Raw genomic sequence first — 15,673 nt, forward strand, 5'->3', positions numbered from 1 at the left:
AGAGAGAATATGTTTATTTTTTGCACTCCTTCGAGAAAAGCTAGAATCTTTCTGCATGTTTTGACATGTTCTGAGCTACTGCAGATATTTTTTTTGTTTAAAATTGACCCGTATTGAACTGTTTCTAATATTCGTTTGCAATAAATATCTAACAGGTTTTTGATTTGTTTAATATTGCACTAGAGGTTTTATTTTTATTCTCCCTGTTTGCAAACACACTCTCGCTTTCATAGGAAAGACCTACACACCAAGGTTTTAAGTGGCTTGTGGGGAAGGCAATAATAAGACCATGTTTTATATGGGATAAAGTATCCCGGCATACATGATATAACGCAAGTCAACTTGGATTTGCATAAACTTATTAAGGAACTCAGCCTCAGCCTCGTTCCTCTATATGGTTGTGGATGTCCACAGTGACTTGCAATATCCTTATAATGTACGGCACGGGTTACTTTATCTCTTATATAACTAAGAGATAGGACAACTGAGTTTTGGATGGAAGTCATGCTCCCAAGTCCTCACTCTCTCATATTCCCAAATCTCAGCTTTGACAATGAAATGTGGGTCTGTTGTTCCAAATCTGCAAAAGTGTGCTATATTGTTTATGTCAATTTGTGTATTTTAAGTTTCATTTCATGTATTTCTTAAGCTAGCACATAATTCAGATTGGGGGCCATATACTACGCCTACGTGGGTGGAGGAAAATGTGCCATGCCAACTTCAGTGTGACGTTTTTCAATTCAAATAAATAAACAAAATGCACCATATCCTTCATGTGACTCAGTGTTCAGAATTCCAAGCTGCCCTTAAATTGCTGGTGAGGGCTCATTTGAAATTTTAAGCCCAGACAGGGCTCTGGAGGCCGAATAAATTTTCTCAAATGTCCTACTCTGTCACTCTGTATGCTTGTCTTACAAGACTGGGTAGGGCTCTGGGAGGCCAAGGGTGAGGACCTGGGGGACCTGGTTACCATGCACCGTGTCGTGAAATGCCTGGAATGGGGGTTTGCAGGCCCATGAAGGGCTCTCCTGCTTGCCATTGTGAAGGAGCTGATGTCGAGCCCTGGTTAGGGAGCCTCAAATCTCGGCTTCATTTCTCAGCCCACCGGTGCTCAAAGTGACCGGACATGGCCTTTCAGCAGAGTGAAGGCCTCCCCTGCCTGCCTGGGATAAGAATCTCTGACCATGCCCTGGTTCAGAGCTATGGTGGTCTGAGGGTGGAAGCCCCTGGCCTCTATTCAGTTACCTGCCATTCCAGTTGGAGCGCAGGAAGTGTACCCCCAGGCCTCCCATACTTGCTTGGGGTACAAAGCTCTCACTGGGCACAGGGTCAGAACTGTAGCCTGCCTTGGGGCTTAAACCTCTGACCCTGGGCTCTTTTCTCCACAATGCCATGTCGCAAAGTGCCCGGGACAGGGTCCTGCCTGTATTAGGAGGACTTTCCTGCTTGTTTAGGTTCAGAAGCTTTGACTGGGCCCAGAGTCAAGGCTCTGGCTTGCCTGGGGAGGAAAACCCCCGGCCATGGGCTCCATTCGCCAGCCTCCTTTGTCGCATCATGCCTGGGACGGGGTCTCACAGGTACCAGGAGGATTTTCCTGCTTGTCTGGGTGCCAAAGCTCTGACTGGGCCATGTGTCAGGGCTCCCTTGTTGACATTACCTTAGTCTGACACAGTGAAGACACATGAGAGATGTAGAATAAGTGAGAGGCCCTTGTGCTGCCTGTGAAATAAAGCTATTCTTATTGATTTTTTAATCAGCAGGTGAGGTGGGGGGAGCCCTGAGGGGCTTCTGCTTCTGTCTCCAAGCAGCTGTGCTTGCCAGGTGCTACCAGCTCCAGGGACAAGAGCAGGTGGGGACTTTAAATGGGACGTTACACCTGTCAAACAATAAAGCAGGTGTCCATAGGTGAGCTTGATCTTGATTTTTAGTATGAATAGAGGCTATGAAAGCTGTGCCTCTGAATCCTTCTGCCATTTTGAGTTCACAGCAGGAGGTATCAGAAAAGTTACCAAAGGGATAACTGGCTAGTGGCGGCCAAGAGTTCATAGCAACACCATTTTTTGATCCTTCAATGTTGCCTCTTCCCATCATTGTGAAACAGAATTCACCAAGCGTTGGATTGTTCACCCTCTATTAGGGAACGTAAGCTGGGTTTAGACTGTCATGTGTCAGGTCATTTTATCCTACTGAAATGTATTTTTGCAATAGTAATCCTGCTCAGTACAAGAGTAACCGCTACAAGAGTAACCACAGGTTCAGACATTTGCTTTATGTGCTTGTTCGAGGAGCCAATGGGGCAATGCTACCATCAATGGGATTATAACTGAACGCCATTAAGTCAGAATCCCCCCCTAAAGCGTAATATTACTACAGTGCTGTGGAGTCTGGGTTACCTGGTCTCTGGGCCAATGAGTATAGCCAATCGGTCGGGGATTGGAGCACAGACCAAAGGGGGCTGCTCCATTGCCGTCAGTACACCGCATGTTAATCGGACACCTGTTGCTAAGTCATTTGTAGATGACCTATTAGGTCAGAGTTTCATAAATACCAGAGGAGCTACTTTGCAGTGATTAATTGAAAGTCATTCTCGAGCCAAAATGTTGTCTCTGTCCATGAGTGCCTGTGTACTCTGGGGTCCATCTGCCACCAGGCCAGCGGGAGCGGTGGGGTGCAGACCTGTGGGAGGTTGCCTCCACAAATGCAGTCTGGCACAGGTGCCTCCTCCCTCCCTGTGCTGCCGGGTGCAGGATGGAGGAACTATTCCTCGCACATCTGTAGGGTGACCAGATGGCTGGAGCGGGCACTAGTGGAACCTCTTTGAGGCAAGCAGTTTGTTGATGGCGCCAAGAAGGGGCCTCGTCGTCTACTGCCACCTTTGCATTCTAGCCACTAGGTCGACCCGAGCCATCTGGTCGTCAGGTTGATGATCAGATGGCCAATCATTGGCTGGTCGACTAGATGACTGAGGTTTTACCTGCACAGCTAACTCAGACTTGTTTCTGCCCCTGCGTTCTGTTAGCCCCCCACTTTGTGAGTACTTAATAGTCTACAAAAAATGTAATCCCAGTCCGGCCCAAGAGAAGAGGGTGATTGGCTGGGGGATTACCCTCCGTAGCTTCCTAGCCGATGGACTAGGGTGACAGTCCCTACACATGGCATAGTGACTGCAGACTGGGGAAACCTCGCTGGCCGTAACGGGGTGAGGAGTGGTGATGGGCCCACAAGCTACAGCTCCAGGCAATGGGCAGGGCTAACTTTCCTGTGTCACACTGTGAAGGAGTCTAGGATCTTGCCGGATGAACAGCTCCCGTAATCCCCCATGGGAGGCCTGGTTACCGCAGGCGAGCGGTACCAGTCAGCAGGCACAGCATCCTACTGTGCCCAGAGCAGGGAGGCTCCCCACCGGCAGTAGTCAGCTAGGTTTAAAAAATTCCACTTGTTAGGTTATCAGCTTTGCATTGACAAAAACATCCCCAGTGATGTTTCATCCTCAAGACCGACTTAGCCAATCAAGGAGTATAGTTGTGCCAACTCAGTGAAACATATCACAGCCCAGCATTCCTAATTTGAATTACAAAGGTTCAGAGTGTTTAAAAAAATACAATTACATATACAAAAAATGAATAATCAATTAATTAAAGTTACAACCACATCAGTGTACACATAAAAGTGAGAAAACACATGTATATAGAAAAATACATATATAGAGAAAACGGCCGATACAGGAAACGTTTACAAAAACATACACATTTTATTTAATAAAAATTATATAATATATCATAGAGCTCAGAATTGTAAGCTGGGAACACGCTTTAAATAGTTGAGGCCAACTTCCAGAGAGGAAGCTTGCTGAGGTGCTGGGCTCTCTCACTGCGTGGACGGTGGATGGCTGGTGCTGACTTCCTCCTGCCTCACCTGTACCTGCAAGTGGGAGAACGTTCCAAATTTGCCTGTGACCCTTGGTGGTGGATCACTCGGAAGACTTCTCAATGACAAATGGAGTTACCTGTGAGAATTAGTGTGAACTGCAGGATACATTGATCATCGACATTTCCAACACAACTTGGATCCTTGCTTTCCTCTCGGGGCTACGCCTGTCAGAGGGTCACTTGAGCATCAATCACCCTTGGGTTCTCTCAGGATGGGGTGGTGCACTGCCCGGGAGGATTTGTCTGGTTTCAAGATGTCCACCAGTGAACTTGTCATCTTTTTTTTTTTTTTAAATGTCACCAATGGTGTTCCTTTCTTAATTGCGTTCCAGCCAATGGATTAGTATGAGTGTGCTAACTCAGTAAATCATTCACCAGACCAGGCTTTCTAATTTGAATTACACCAAGGTGTCCAGGTACTTATACTGCCCACTTCGTCTGCCCTTTTAAGAACTGTTTGATTCTCCACACTGGCAGTGTGCTGAAAACAAATCCTTATGAACCCACCCATCTCCATCCAAGGCACAGAGGGCTATTATTTTCAGCTTTGACATTACTGTGACTGGCTTCTCCCATATCTGAAATTTGCTGCTGGCCACCTAACTATCTGGAAGTAAGATGTCTGCCCCTATACACTTATTTAAATCTGTTTAACTATCCACTAAGTTTGGCATATGTACCTGTTTCTCTCATCCTTAAAAATTGCCAGATGTAAGTACATTTATAGCCAAATACAACAAGCCAGCAACTCTTCTAAAGCGTTGTTTAATATCGTCAAGGACGTTGCATCACCCCAAGCATGCAAACAGTTGCCATTAGAATCCCAAGAGTTTTGTGACTCTCTAGAAAATTTCTTTCAAAACAAAATTTCACAAATTTATGCTAATTTCTCCACTACGAGCACTAACAATATTAGATCTATTACTGATCAGGATACTCCTATTATGGCTTCTGTTTGCCATCTTAAACAATTTGAAACCATTTCATTGGAAGATATAAGCAGTCTGTTATCGGCAGCTAAATCTGGTTCACCGGGTGACGTATGTTCCCCCAACATTATGGCCCTTCTCTCCCCAGTTTGCTCACCGAAAATTAAATTTTTTTAACTCTTCTATCTTAACCGGCTCAATTCCTGTTGCTTGGAAATAAGCTTATGTCCTCCCTATCCTTAAGAAACCCACGGCCGATCCCCAAGTTCTGAGCAATTACAGACCGATATCTTTGTTGCCTCTGCTGGGTAAAACACTGGAGACCGCAATAAATAAACAACTCAGCCACTATCTAGAATCTAATGGCATTCTTGACCCTTTGCAGTCAGGCTTCCGCCCGGGTTTTAGCACCGTGACAGCCTTATTAGCGGTCACGGACTCAATAGGACAAACTTTAGATGCAGGAGGGTCCACAATACTTATTCTCCTTGACCTCTCCGCAGCATTCAACACTATCTCTCATCGACTGCTTGTGGAGAGGTTACGGGAGTGCGGTATCGAGGGTGGAGCGCTGGAATGGCTCAAATTTTTTTTATCGGACAGAGGACAAAAGATTACTGTGGGTCCGTTTAGATCTAAAAAAACATTACTGGATAAGGGAGTGCCGCAGGGCTCGTGCCTGAGCCCCACACTCGTCAATGTTTGGCCAAGATTGCGCAACCTTTCTGGTTCGAGATAGTATCATATGCTGATGATACCCAGTTGATATTCCCAAAATGGTCTAACCTAACTGACGAGAGATTGAGCTTTTCGGCGGGAATGCTTGCCATTTCTAAATGGATGACACAATGCTGTCTCCAACTTAATCCTGAGAAAACCGAGCTTATGATCCTTGGGAAAGCCACTAACATCTGTTTGGCTGACTGGTGGCCATCCCAGTTGGGCGTGGCCCCCACCTACCTCCTCAGTAAAAAGCCTCGGAATACAATTGGACTACAAACTGACTATGAAAGACAATATTAAAAATATCACTGCCTTCTGTTACTAAAGCCTTCGCCTTCTACGTAGAATACTCCCTTACCTGGCATTAGAACATCGTAGAACAGTGGTCCAGGCGATGGTCATGAGTCGCCTTGACTACGGGAACACCCTATTGGCAGAAGTGGGTGAAACCATGTTAGCCAACTTCAGGTCATCCAAAACACCTCAGCGAGGATGGTCCTAAACCGCCCCCCAGGGTTCCAATCTTTGCCTTTGCTCAGAGAGCTTCATTGGCTTTCAGTAAAAAAAAAAAGAGCCTTTTTTAAGACTTGCTTCCTCACTTTTAAAGCTCTTAACGGAAATGGCCCAGGCTATCTACAAAATAAACTTTGCAAACAGGTCTGGCCGAAATATTAGGTCAAATTCCTTGGCCCATTTGAAGACACTCCGTAAGTCCGTATTCGTCATAGTTGCGTTGGTGGCAGAGCCTTCTGATATATAGCTCCCAAGTAGAGGAATTCTCTCCCAGAGGCCTTATGTAAATTCACCTCCTACCTGGTCTTTAGAAAGCAACTTAAAACGTTCTTGTTTTAATATTGTGTTGTAGATTCCTGGACTTCTGTTCTTTTGAGATATCTTTGTTGGGCAGGCGCTGAGATGCCCCCAGGTGAGTCATGCACTATACAAGAGGCCACTAACATAACATAACATTAATATTATGGCTATGTTGATTAATGAAATGTTTTTAACCAAACACAATGTACTTATAATTATCCTATTTTGAAACAATGGCTCCTGTAACCTGTTTGTAATTACTAGCTTGTACCTATGTTCCACTTCTTCCCAGTCCTGATGAGTCCTTGTTAAATGTCCATAAAGGGCAAAAGGTCGTCAACAGTAAAAACAATCAGACTTGGGCCTAGTTTTGAATTTGGTAGATGGGATACTCTAGCACAAATGTGACACAATATTACAAGTGCCGTAGGATATAATGCACATGTAATGTGGAGGATAGGATATCCGTCATGTTTGTGATGTAGTATGCCATTCGCTAAACTCTAAATCAGGTCCTTGATCTACAGTGCTTGTTTGTTGTTCTTCACTTGCATTTGATGTCTCAGACCACATGTGTTTGTTTTTTTTTGCTGTATAAATGCAAATGTAGCCATACTCGGAGCTTCTCTTATATGTTTGATCACTACAAAGAGTTTTGATTGTATGACTCCTGACATTGAATATTATGTGCAATTGAATTACCCTTTTCATATACAGTGGCTTGGCCAATGATTGCTTGGTTTACATTTTGGAATCTATGGTCCTCGCATCAGACCTTAGCAAGAGCAGCAAGAGTGAGAAGGACAAGGACTGGGGGAACTCTTTCTCTTTACCTTGCTCTTCTGTATGGGATACACTCCCATTGCTTTTGAGGCAGGAAAGTTTGGAACATGCCATAAAAAAGTTGAAAAACATTCCTGTAATATTCAACTTGCTGCTTGACTAGCGCTGGGACACTCCTATGAGCATCTGTGGACTCTATAAATTCGTATATATCATCATCATCATCATCATCATTAACATCATATATAACCATAACTGTATAAAATACGTGATTTGCTACTAATTCTAATCTGTTTTTTACTGAATGAGTCCTTGGTGAACTATTATTTTATATTATCATATGTACCCAGGTTTTCTTATCATAATGCGTATCATCCTTTACCAGTTGGCCTTCACCTAAACATAACCTGCAGAGTTTTCAGACTAGGATATTGCATTGGCTTTTTACAAAGGTTCAAAGCATTTCCCTTTGACTGCTGCTTCTCTGTGAGTGGAAGTGTGACACTCATAGTAAACGATGTTTAACATAGTTATCAATTTCGGCACAATTTTCAGTCAAACTCCTACCTATTGATTGCGCCATCTCTTTCAAAACCCTCTTTCTTTTTATTCTGTTTATGGCTCCCTAAGCCTCTCTGTGGATTCAAATACCTAGATTGATCGTTCAGTGCTCCCTGATGACTAAAGTCTCCTACAGTACCACTTAATTTCTAGGTTCCCCCAATCCATCTACCGTATTTTCTGGTGTATAAGACTACTTTTTAACCCTTGACAATCTTTTCAAAAGTTGGGGGTCGTCTTATACGCCGGGGTTATTTTATAAGCAAGCGAATATAGCCCAAACCCTATATTTTAAAAGGAAAAGTAGGGGGTCGTCTTACACGCCCAGTCGTCTTATACGCCAGAAAATACGGTATGTCGTTATCCATTCACTTCAAATTGGTACAGTGCAGCCATATGCTATATGTTTTTAACTCAAAGAGTTAAAAAAAATTAACCCTTCTGAAACCTAGTCTTTTGCCCACCCCCTAAACGAAGCAGATAATGGCAGTTTGCTTTACCAAGGTGTTCCTGAGTTTGTTCTTTCTCAAATGCAGAGTGTCCTGAATGGGGTTGCCTGACTTGTCCTTCGGCTTAAACAGATGTTCTTTTACTGGCCATCTCGGAGACCTGCATTGGCTTTCAGTGGCCAAAGAAATCGTTTTTAAAGTTCTTAGTCTTACCTTTAATACCAAACACCCTACTTCATGAATGCCTATTTTAACATGGGACATTATCCCTCATCTGTGCGTGCATCCTATTCGACAATTCTAACAGTGCTTACACTGGCTGCATTAAGGTGATAGATCTAATGAATACTGTGCCTCCAGTCGCTGGAACACGCAAGTCTATGTTTCTATAGCCTGCTCCGCAAATGGTTTAAGACCTCGCTATAAATCTATAGCAGTAGGTCAATTTTTACTGTTCTACTTAATCTTCTCTCGGGTTTTTAGCATCAAAGCACCCAACTGCTATGTTTTTCAGATTCCAAATCAATTTAGTGTGGGTACTCTGCAACCTTCATATTGTTCTTTCCAAGCAAAGAAGAAGATGTTAAGCCACTGAGTAAGAGCTTAAATAAAAAGGGGTTATATGCCATTACTGAACTGCCTGATAATGGAGCGAGATTGAATGAAGAATATTAGTGAGCGAGGCAGCAGACTATAGCCCAGTATACATCCCTCTGAACATGGGTCAGAAAGCTTAGTGTAAGCTTGGTGAGCTTGGCATGCAAATAATATATATTCAGTTGTCAAAGGGAAAGCATGTCAACTAAAACATATTTTGCATTGGCGGTAAAGTGAGCTGAGCTCGTCATGAGCCACGGCGCTCCTGTGCTCATGACGAGCTCAGCTCGTCATGACCACACCCGTTCCCGTGGAACGCTCAGCACAGCAGGGGAATTATCCCCGTATGCGAGCGTTCCACGGCTCATGACGAGCGGAGCTCGTCATGAGCACCGGAGCGCCGTGGCTCATGACGAGCTCAGCTCGTCATGAGCATGGAAGGAGTTAAACAAAGGCATTACTTGTTGAGACAACTTTAAGCCTATGGTCGCTCAGAGGGGAATCCAAAACTACGTATTCTCCCATCCATATCCTCAGATTATATGAAAGTTAAAAACATCAATTTTCTAAAACAGCCATGCTCAACAAATGTAGGAGTATCAAATAGGCCAGTGTTTGAGGAATCAAAAGCAGCCATCAGATTATAACTTATTAACAGCAAATTAAGTCCATCCCCATATGGACTATAACCAAAATGTGTAGTGGACTCCTCTTTGGTGTTCAACAGGCCACATGACATTGCTCGGGATACTTGACAATGTTTTTTTGCATTAAAATCCCCCATCCACACAATCACATAGCCTCCGTTAAATTTGCTCAGACTTTGCTCTATATCCTTCTGAAAAGCTTTCACTAAGGCATAATTTCTGGCATCTAACACATTGTTATAAAAATTAACCAGTAACATATAATCTCTTTAATGTTTTATGGATACAATCTGATAATAAGGCAATGCCAGATTAGTCCACATAATCCATCTCGGGAAAGTGAGGCTCACCATTGTGTCTAAACCTCCTTTGTTCCTGCCCATAGCTGAAAATGTTTAATAAATCCAAGTTCACCAGTTTTGCACCGAGTCCTGGCACATTCCATGATGCAAATCTTATTTCTCCACCTCCATTGTTTCCAAGACACATAGTTATAAGGCTTTACTCCATTGGAGTGGGAAGACCAACAGCTCTTGCTAGGGAAACAGGCATATTACAACCTTAATCTTTGCCCACCAAGTCCATTGGGTCGGCTGGCTTGTTTGCAAGTCAGTCTAGTTGATTCAGCTGTGTTAGGAGTGAACATCTATTTGTGGTGGTAAAAAAGTTAGCAATACTTGACAGTGGCTAGATGGGATTGTTAGCTGGTCTGTAGACATAGCCCAATGGAAGGACCGCAATGGTTGAATGGCTATTTGAAGGAAAACTGAGCCTGCCCAAAATGTGCTTGACAATGGCTCTATTACTAAAATGTACAACCATGCAGTTGTTGCTGTCCGTTTCTGGGACATTACCCAGGAGACCCTCCGCACATGATTGATCTCACTGTGCAGTTGTCCTAGGCCATCCACCCTCCTGTGGATACAGTGTACCTCATTGATAAAAAACTGGTCATGGTTTTGGTGGGTACTTGGCATCAATGACGGCACATCTTTGAGGACTAAAACTAAAGGAGTCGCTAGTGGACGTAGCTGGAGGGTTTGGAGGAACGATGGTATGGTATTGAAGGCTGATCCTCTCTCGTCACTTGCATTTGGGCAGTGATATCACCGGAGTCCCCCATGTGGCTGTCCCCTGTTCCATAGTTCTCCTGTGCTGGGTGAGAGTGCTGCTGAGTCGCCTGAATTTGCGAACAAGGCCTGAAAGGAGCTGAAAAGTCTCTCTGGTCTATAGCATGGCCCTTGTCCTTTCTGATATCTGTGCTTGCATCCTTAGTCAAGAACCTGGGCAACTGGCCACTATGTTTAGTGCCCAGCATGCGAGCCTAAGAGTCCAGCCTGCCCATCATGGCAGAAATGAAGTTTTTACTCATTTATCCTCCAGGCAAGTAATCTTGCTGACTATAACCATGGCCGAAACCCAGGGCCCTATTGTGGGTAAGACATCCAATCGGCTATCAAGGGGGCTTCCTGGGTGGCTTTTCTTTTCTTGTGCTGGTGTGTGCATCTTTTGTGCCTGGGGCAATGAGCAATATGAATCCGCTGGATTTGGTGCAACAGTTACATCGAACGCAGCATCTGAGGCAATTAATTCATCTGGAAAATTCGCTATGCAAAAGTTTCTCTCCCTTATGCCTGACTGTCTCAGAGGAGTACAGGATCGACAGCTTATGTCAATTGAGTCTCTGTGCTCTGTCCCACTTCCTTACCTGGAAGCAGACCTCATGGCAGTGCACAACTGTTCTTTGACGGAACCAATATCCTGTTCAAGTGCTCCCATGGCATTTGTATGATAGGATACTAAGGTGCCCACCCATGGATTCTCACTTGCAGAGGTAGACTTTCTCTAGTCAATGTCAGCATAGCCCAGGCTCTGATAAAGCAAAATCGCCTAAACAAAAAGTAAAAGAAGAATAACAGATGGTCAGCCAAGGAACTTACTGTGTGGCGGTCTCAATTCTCAGGCGGCCCATCCCAGAATCTTTTCTGCCTCTGACGGGCACAGATTAGCCTGGTCTCAAGAGCGCAATGTCAACTGGTGCAGGGAGCGCCTCCAGGTGCAGTGCGGGCTTGAGCTTGTGGTCCCCAAACAAACAAAAGAGTCCCACTCTGCGGGGTTGTAAAGCGCTTAAGACCATGAAGTCAGCTAGTGCAGGCGGCGCCTCCAGTCACGGTGCGGGCTGGAACCTTTGGGTCCCCAAGTAAACAGTAAGCCTTAGAAGGGTCCTTTTGCTCTTGACTTGGCATGCTGCTGTTCTTGTTTTTCCGAAGTGCTTTAGGTCAGAGACCTCCATCTCTCTAGGGAAACTAACATAAAGGCAAATCAAAAAGTGGAGGAAAGGCCAGTGCTTCTGATTGACCTGAGACGGATATCAAGCGAGAATGCTTTTAAATGGTCTATGGCTAGGGTTCCGTCACAAGTATTTTTTTTTTTTTTAGATGTGTCTTGATAGCGCCGTTTGCTTATCTATTTTTTTTAAATATACTTAGTGGGTGTTGGCTCCACCCAGAGTACTATTCCTCTCAAACGTAATGCTGTTGGCTGTTTGGTTTGTCATCCCACCACCTATGGAGTGTTTGCATTGCAGTACATCAGTGACAATTTCAAATCTCAAAAGTACACTTAATGGTCACACATTGAAATTATTTACTTCATACATCTATCTGTCTACAGGGAGTGATTGTTTTCTCACCGCAGCAGACAGCAAAAATGCAGCACATGCAACAGCAATGCAACCTTCCTTCCTACAGTCCCACATGCATATCCACACAGCACAAGTATATCACAGACAATAATGATGAAATCTTATACACACACAGCACAAACAGCAGTGGAGGTTTTCCGCACCCTAGCACAATATTATAAAGGAGAAGGGAAAGAAAACAGCCATAAACCAGGAGTGTGGGGTGTATGTGCAGCCAGTTCAGTTGTCTGGAGGCACACTGTGGGTCCTTGGCATGAGTCTCCAGAATGTGTGTCCTCCTCAGAGAAGGTTGTTTTGGCTACACACACTTGAATTAAATCAAATGAAAATGGTTCTTATAAAGTGCACGACTACCCGGAGGCATCCCAGCGCTGTGGCAGTAATTAGAGAGGGAGCCCGCCTCCACGGGAAAAGCCAGGTCTTTAGATGTTTTTTCGGAAAGTGAGGTGGTTGTGTTCTTTTACGGAGGCTCAGAGGGAGGGCATTCCAGAGTTTAGCGGCTTTGTAGGAAAAGAGTCGACCCCAGCTTCCAACTTTCTTGATCGTGGGGGTTACTGCTAGATGAAGCTCATCTGAGCCTAGTCTTCTGTTGGCTCTGTAGGGGCGGATCAGGTTTTTAATGATAGGTGGTCTGGTTCCTCTCAGAATCTTATGAGCTACACACTTGAAATTGATCCTTTCCTGTACCGGTAGCCAATGGAGGGCACGCAAGGAAGGTCTTGCTGAGCAGCGATAGTAGGTCCCCGTAAGCAGCCTTGCCGCCGAGTTCTGCATGATCTGTAGTTTCATGACTGCTGAACTGGGGGCACCTAAGTAGAGGGCATTACCGTAGTCTATTCTATGGCAATAGTAATCCATGTGAACTTGTTCTTTTAAATTGGGATGCTCTTGCCTACAATGTACTTCATCAGCACAGAGCCAGCAAAGGCTGGTGTTCTATTCAGATCATTGTATACAAGTGCTTACCGGTGCCACCACAGATAGCCCCTAGTGGTGTCAATTTAATTCAGAGACGTTTTAAGGCATGTGCAAAGTGGGCAATTGCCCAGGGCCCCCACCTTCCAAGGCCCCCCAGGGGAACTAAACTGTCCCTCTATTTATCCGTTGTCTATTCTTCTAACTCTCTGTCTGCAACTCTCTCCCTCTCTGCTTACTGTTACCTTTAACTCTTTCTCTCAAAACCAGTGTCATTTTAAGGATTTGTAGCAACCGAGGCATGACATTTCAACTGCTTTTGTGTGGTTGTGTTAAAATTTAGCATAACATAGAATTTGGTATTGTCTGGCATCATATAGGTTTGAAATGGGCAATAAAATTACATTTGGTCCGTACAGGGACTCCCAAATATGGTTTGTCCTAGGCCCCCAAAATCCTTAAGATGACACTGGTGCCAAATTGCCAAAAATTACCTAAAGAATGAGTTGTTTGTAGAAAATGGTCGAACAAATCCAAATGGCAATATATCCGTTAGCTTTAAACTGTAAAATTCGCTATCTTTCTCGGGAAATGTTTTCACATTAAAACAAAACTGACTGATTGGTGTTGCCGATGCGTATCTTTGCATGGAATTGACTCCTAAGGCTTAATGTCGGTTCCTCGGCTCCTCTGGAGCCGGGCGAAGAATAGGGCTTTTCAGGCCTGGTAGTCGGCATTGCAGATAGTTGTGAGAATACACAAAGAAGAGAAGCAGTGAGCACAGGTGAGGTATCCTCAGAACGTGGATGATGTCAACGCTCAAGCGTTTCCATGACCCCTGTTATTTAATTACCGTCAAGCTTCTGCCTAGCTATTAACTTAGAAAATTACTATTTCTTTAGCTAGTACGTAGTTAAATAACCAAATGTATTTAGCTGAACCTCACCCCACAAATTGTATTTAGTTGCTGTTGACTGATGTTTTTTGAATAGTTTCTTTGTTTGTGCCATTACTCACGAATGAATTGTAATCTGTTTTTCTCGAAGTCTCAGCATTCGTCTTCAAGTCTTATTTCCAGTCACAGGGTACCTTGTGACTGAGAAGCTGTAATTATTTATAACTGCCCATTTATTAACCACGTGCAACTTAAGTAAAGCTGATACTCAGAGAGATAGAATTTGTGTCTTTGGGACAGCTTAGTACATACAGTTGTCATGAAATTAATAATATACTTTCAGAAGTGCTAACTTATATCATTAATCAGCATCAATAGTACATTACATTAGTCTCCAAAAATTGGTTAGATTTGACTTCTATGAGACTCCATACCTTTCCCCCTCAGCACCTCTATCCACCAAAAAGGTACACATCCAATGAGAGGTTTCAGTTATGCAAGACATTTACATATGCGCCAGCAGCCTCTATGAGGAACTTATACTCCTACTTAATCAGCAGGTACTCTCAGCACAGCATTGGCAGTGGCGCTAATCCAGGATTCTAGTCTAGTAGCTGTCTTTTCTCAGACCTGTAAGCAATGTGGTTTGTATCATCAAGTTTCACCCCCACCTTCAAGGACACAGTAGAGGGAAAAACGATTGGTGAAACCAGACCTCCCTGTCATGCACCAGTGCTAGCTCTCCTCTACACAGGGAGTCCTCTCTCAGAACCCTACTCCACTGTCTCTCAGGGCGATTAATCCTCAGGACTCAGTCCTCCCCCTTCTCCCCACACTCTCCTTACTGTGCCAAAGGATCTGCACTGTCAAGCGGTTCGACCGAGGTCCCAATCGGCAACTGTTGAGGCGGTTTCCACCCGCCCAGCGAGCTGAAATCAAGGCAGGCGCGGGGAGGACCGGGGAATGTCTCGCAGGTAAACCGGAGTCGCCGCTGGTTTCCTCCGATACTGGCCACACAACTGCAGGGCTGGCGCTAGCAGGTCTGACGGACGCTAACGAGCGCCGCTTCCGCTCCTCTTCGCTAGCTGGCTCCGCCTCCCAGAGCCGGGCAGCTTAACGGGGCATGCGCGGGGGGAAAGTGTCTTCCCGCTGGAGCCCGCGCTCCTCCGCCGACGCTTCCCTGCCACTCCGCCCACTCTGAAATCAACAAGGACTTCACCAGGACCGCTCCTCACCTCAGGACCGGCGGCCATGGCTCCGAATCGGCGCCGCTCACCACGCACCAACTCAGGAGCAGACCAGCTCGACTTCTCTCTGCCTCCGCTCCCTCAGCATTCGCCACAACAGGTAGGAGGAGGGACGCTGTGGGGATTAGTCACCAGGGGGAGATTCCGGCAACCGGGGGCAGAATTCAATTAAAGAGCTGAGCAAGGGGGGACCACAAAGATTAACCCCTCTCCGTTTGAGATACTCTCAGCAACAGTCTCTCTGAAGTCTTTTCACTGGGCAGAGGACTGCACTCCACAGTGCTGCAGTCTCCTTCTCCTTTTCACATCCCCATACTTCCAGTCTAGGGGTTGGTCAGGCGCCCAGGGTCTCCAGTAACCCTAAACAGCGGGGACAAGACAAGTAACCCAAGGGGGTAGAGTGGTGGTTCAATAAGGCAGCGTCCTAGTCTAGGAGGTCAACCCTTTGACTAACCTCCCCCCACCTTCTGCTACAGCCTGT

At 45.1% G+C, this 15,673-nt stretch overlaps 1 protein-coding gene and 1 pseudogene across 1 annotated transcript in view; both read left to right on the forward strand.

Moving 5' to 3' along the window:
• Positions 1-15,673, forward strand: part of DNAI3 (dynein axonemal intermediate chain 3) — a 1,122,635-nt gene that overhangs the window by 34,024 nt on the left and 1,072,938 nt on the right. The window lies entirely within an intron of this gene.
• On the forward strand, positions 3,955-4,108 carry LOC147747540 (5.8S ribosomal RNA; annotated as a pseudogene).

This window comes from Lissotriton vulgaris, chromosome 1_1 (assembly GCF_964263255.1).
Source record: "Lissotriton vulgaris chromosome 1_1, aLisVul1.2, whole genome shotgun sequence".
Classification (NCBI taxonomy): domain Eukaryota; kingdom Metazoa; phylum Chordata; class Amphibia; order Caudata; family Salamandridae; genus Lissotriton; species Lissotriton vulgaris.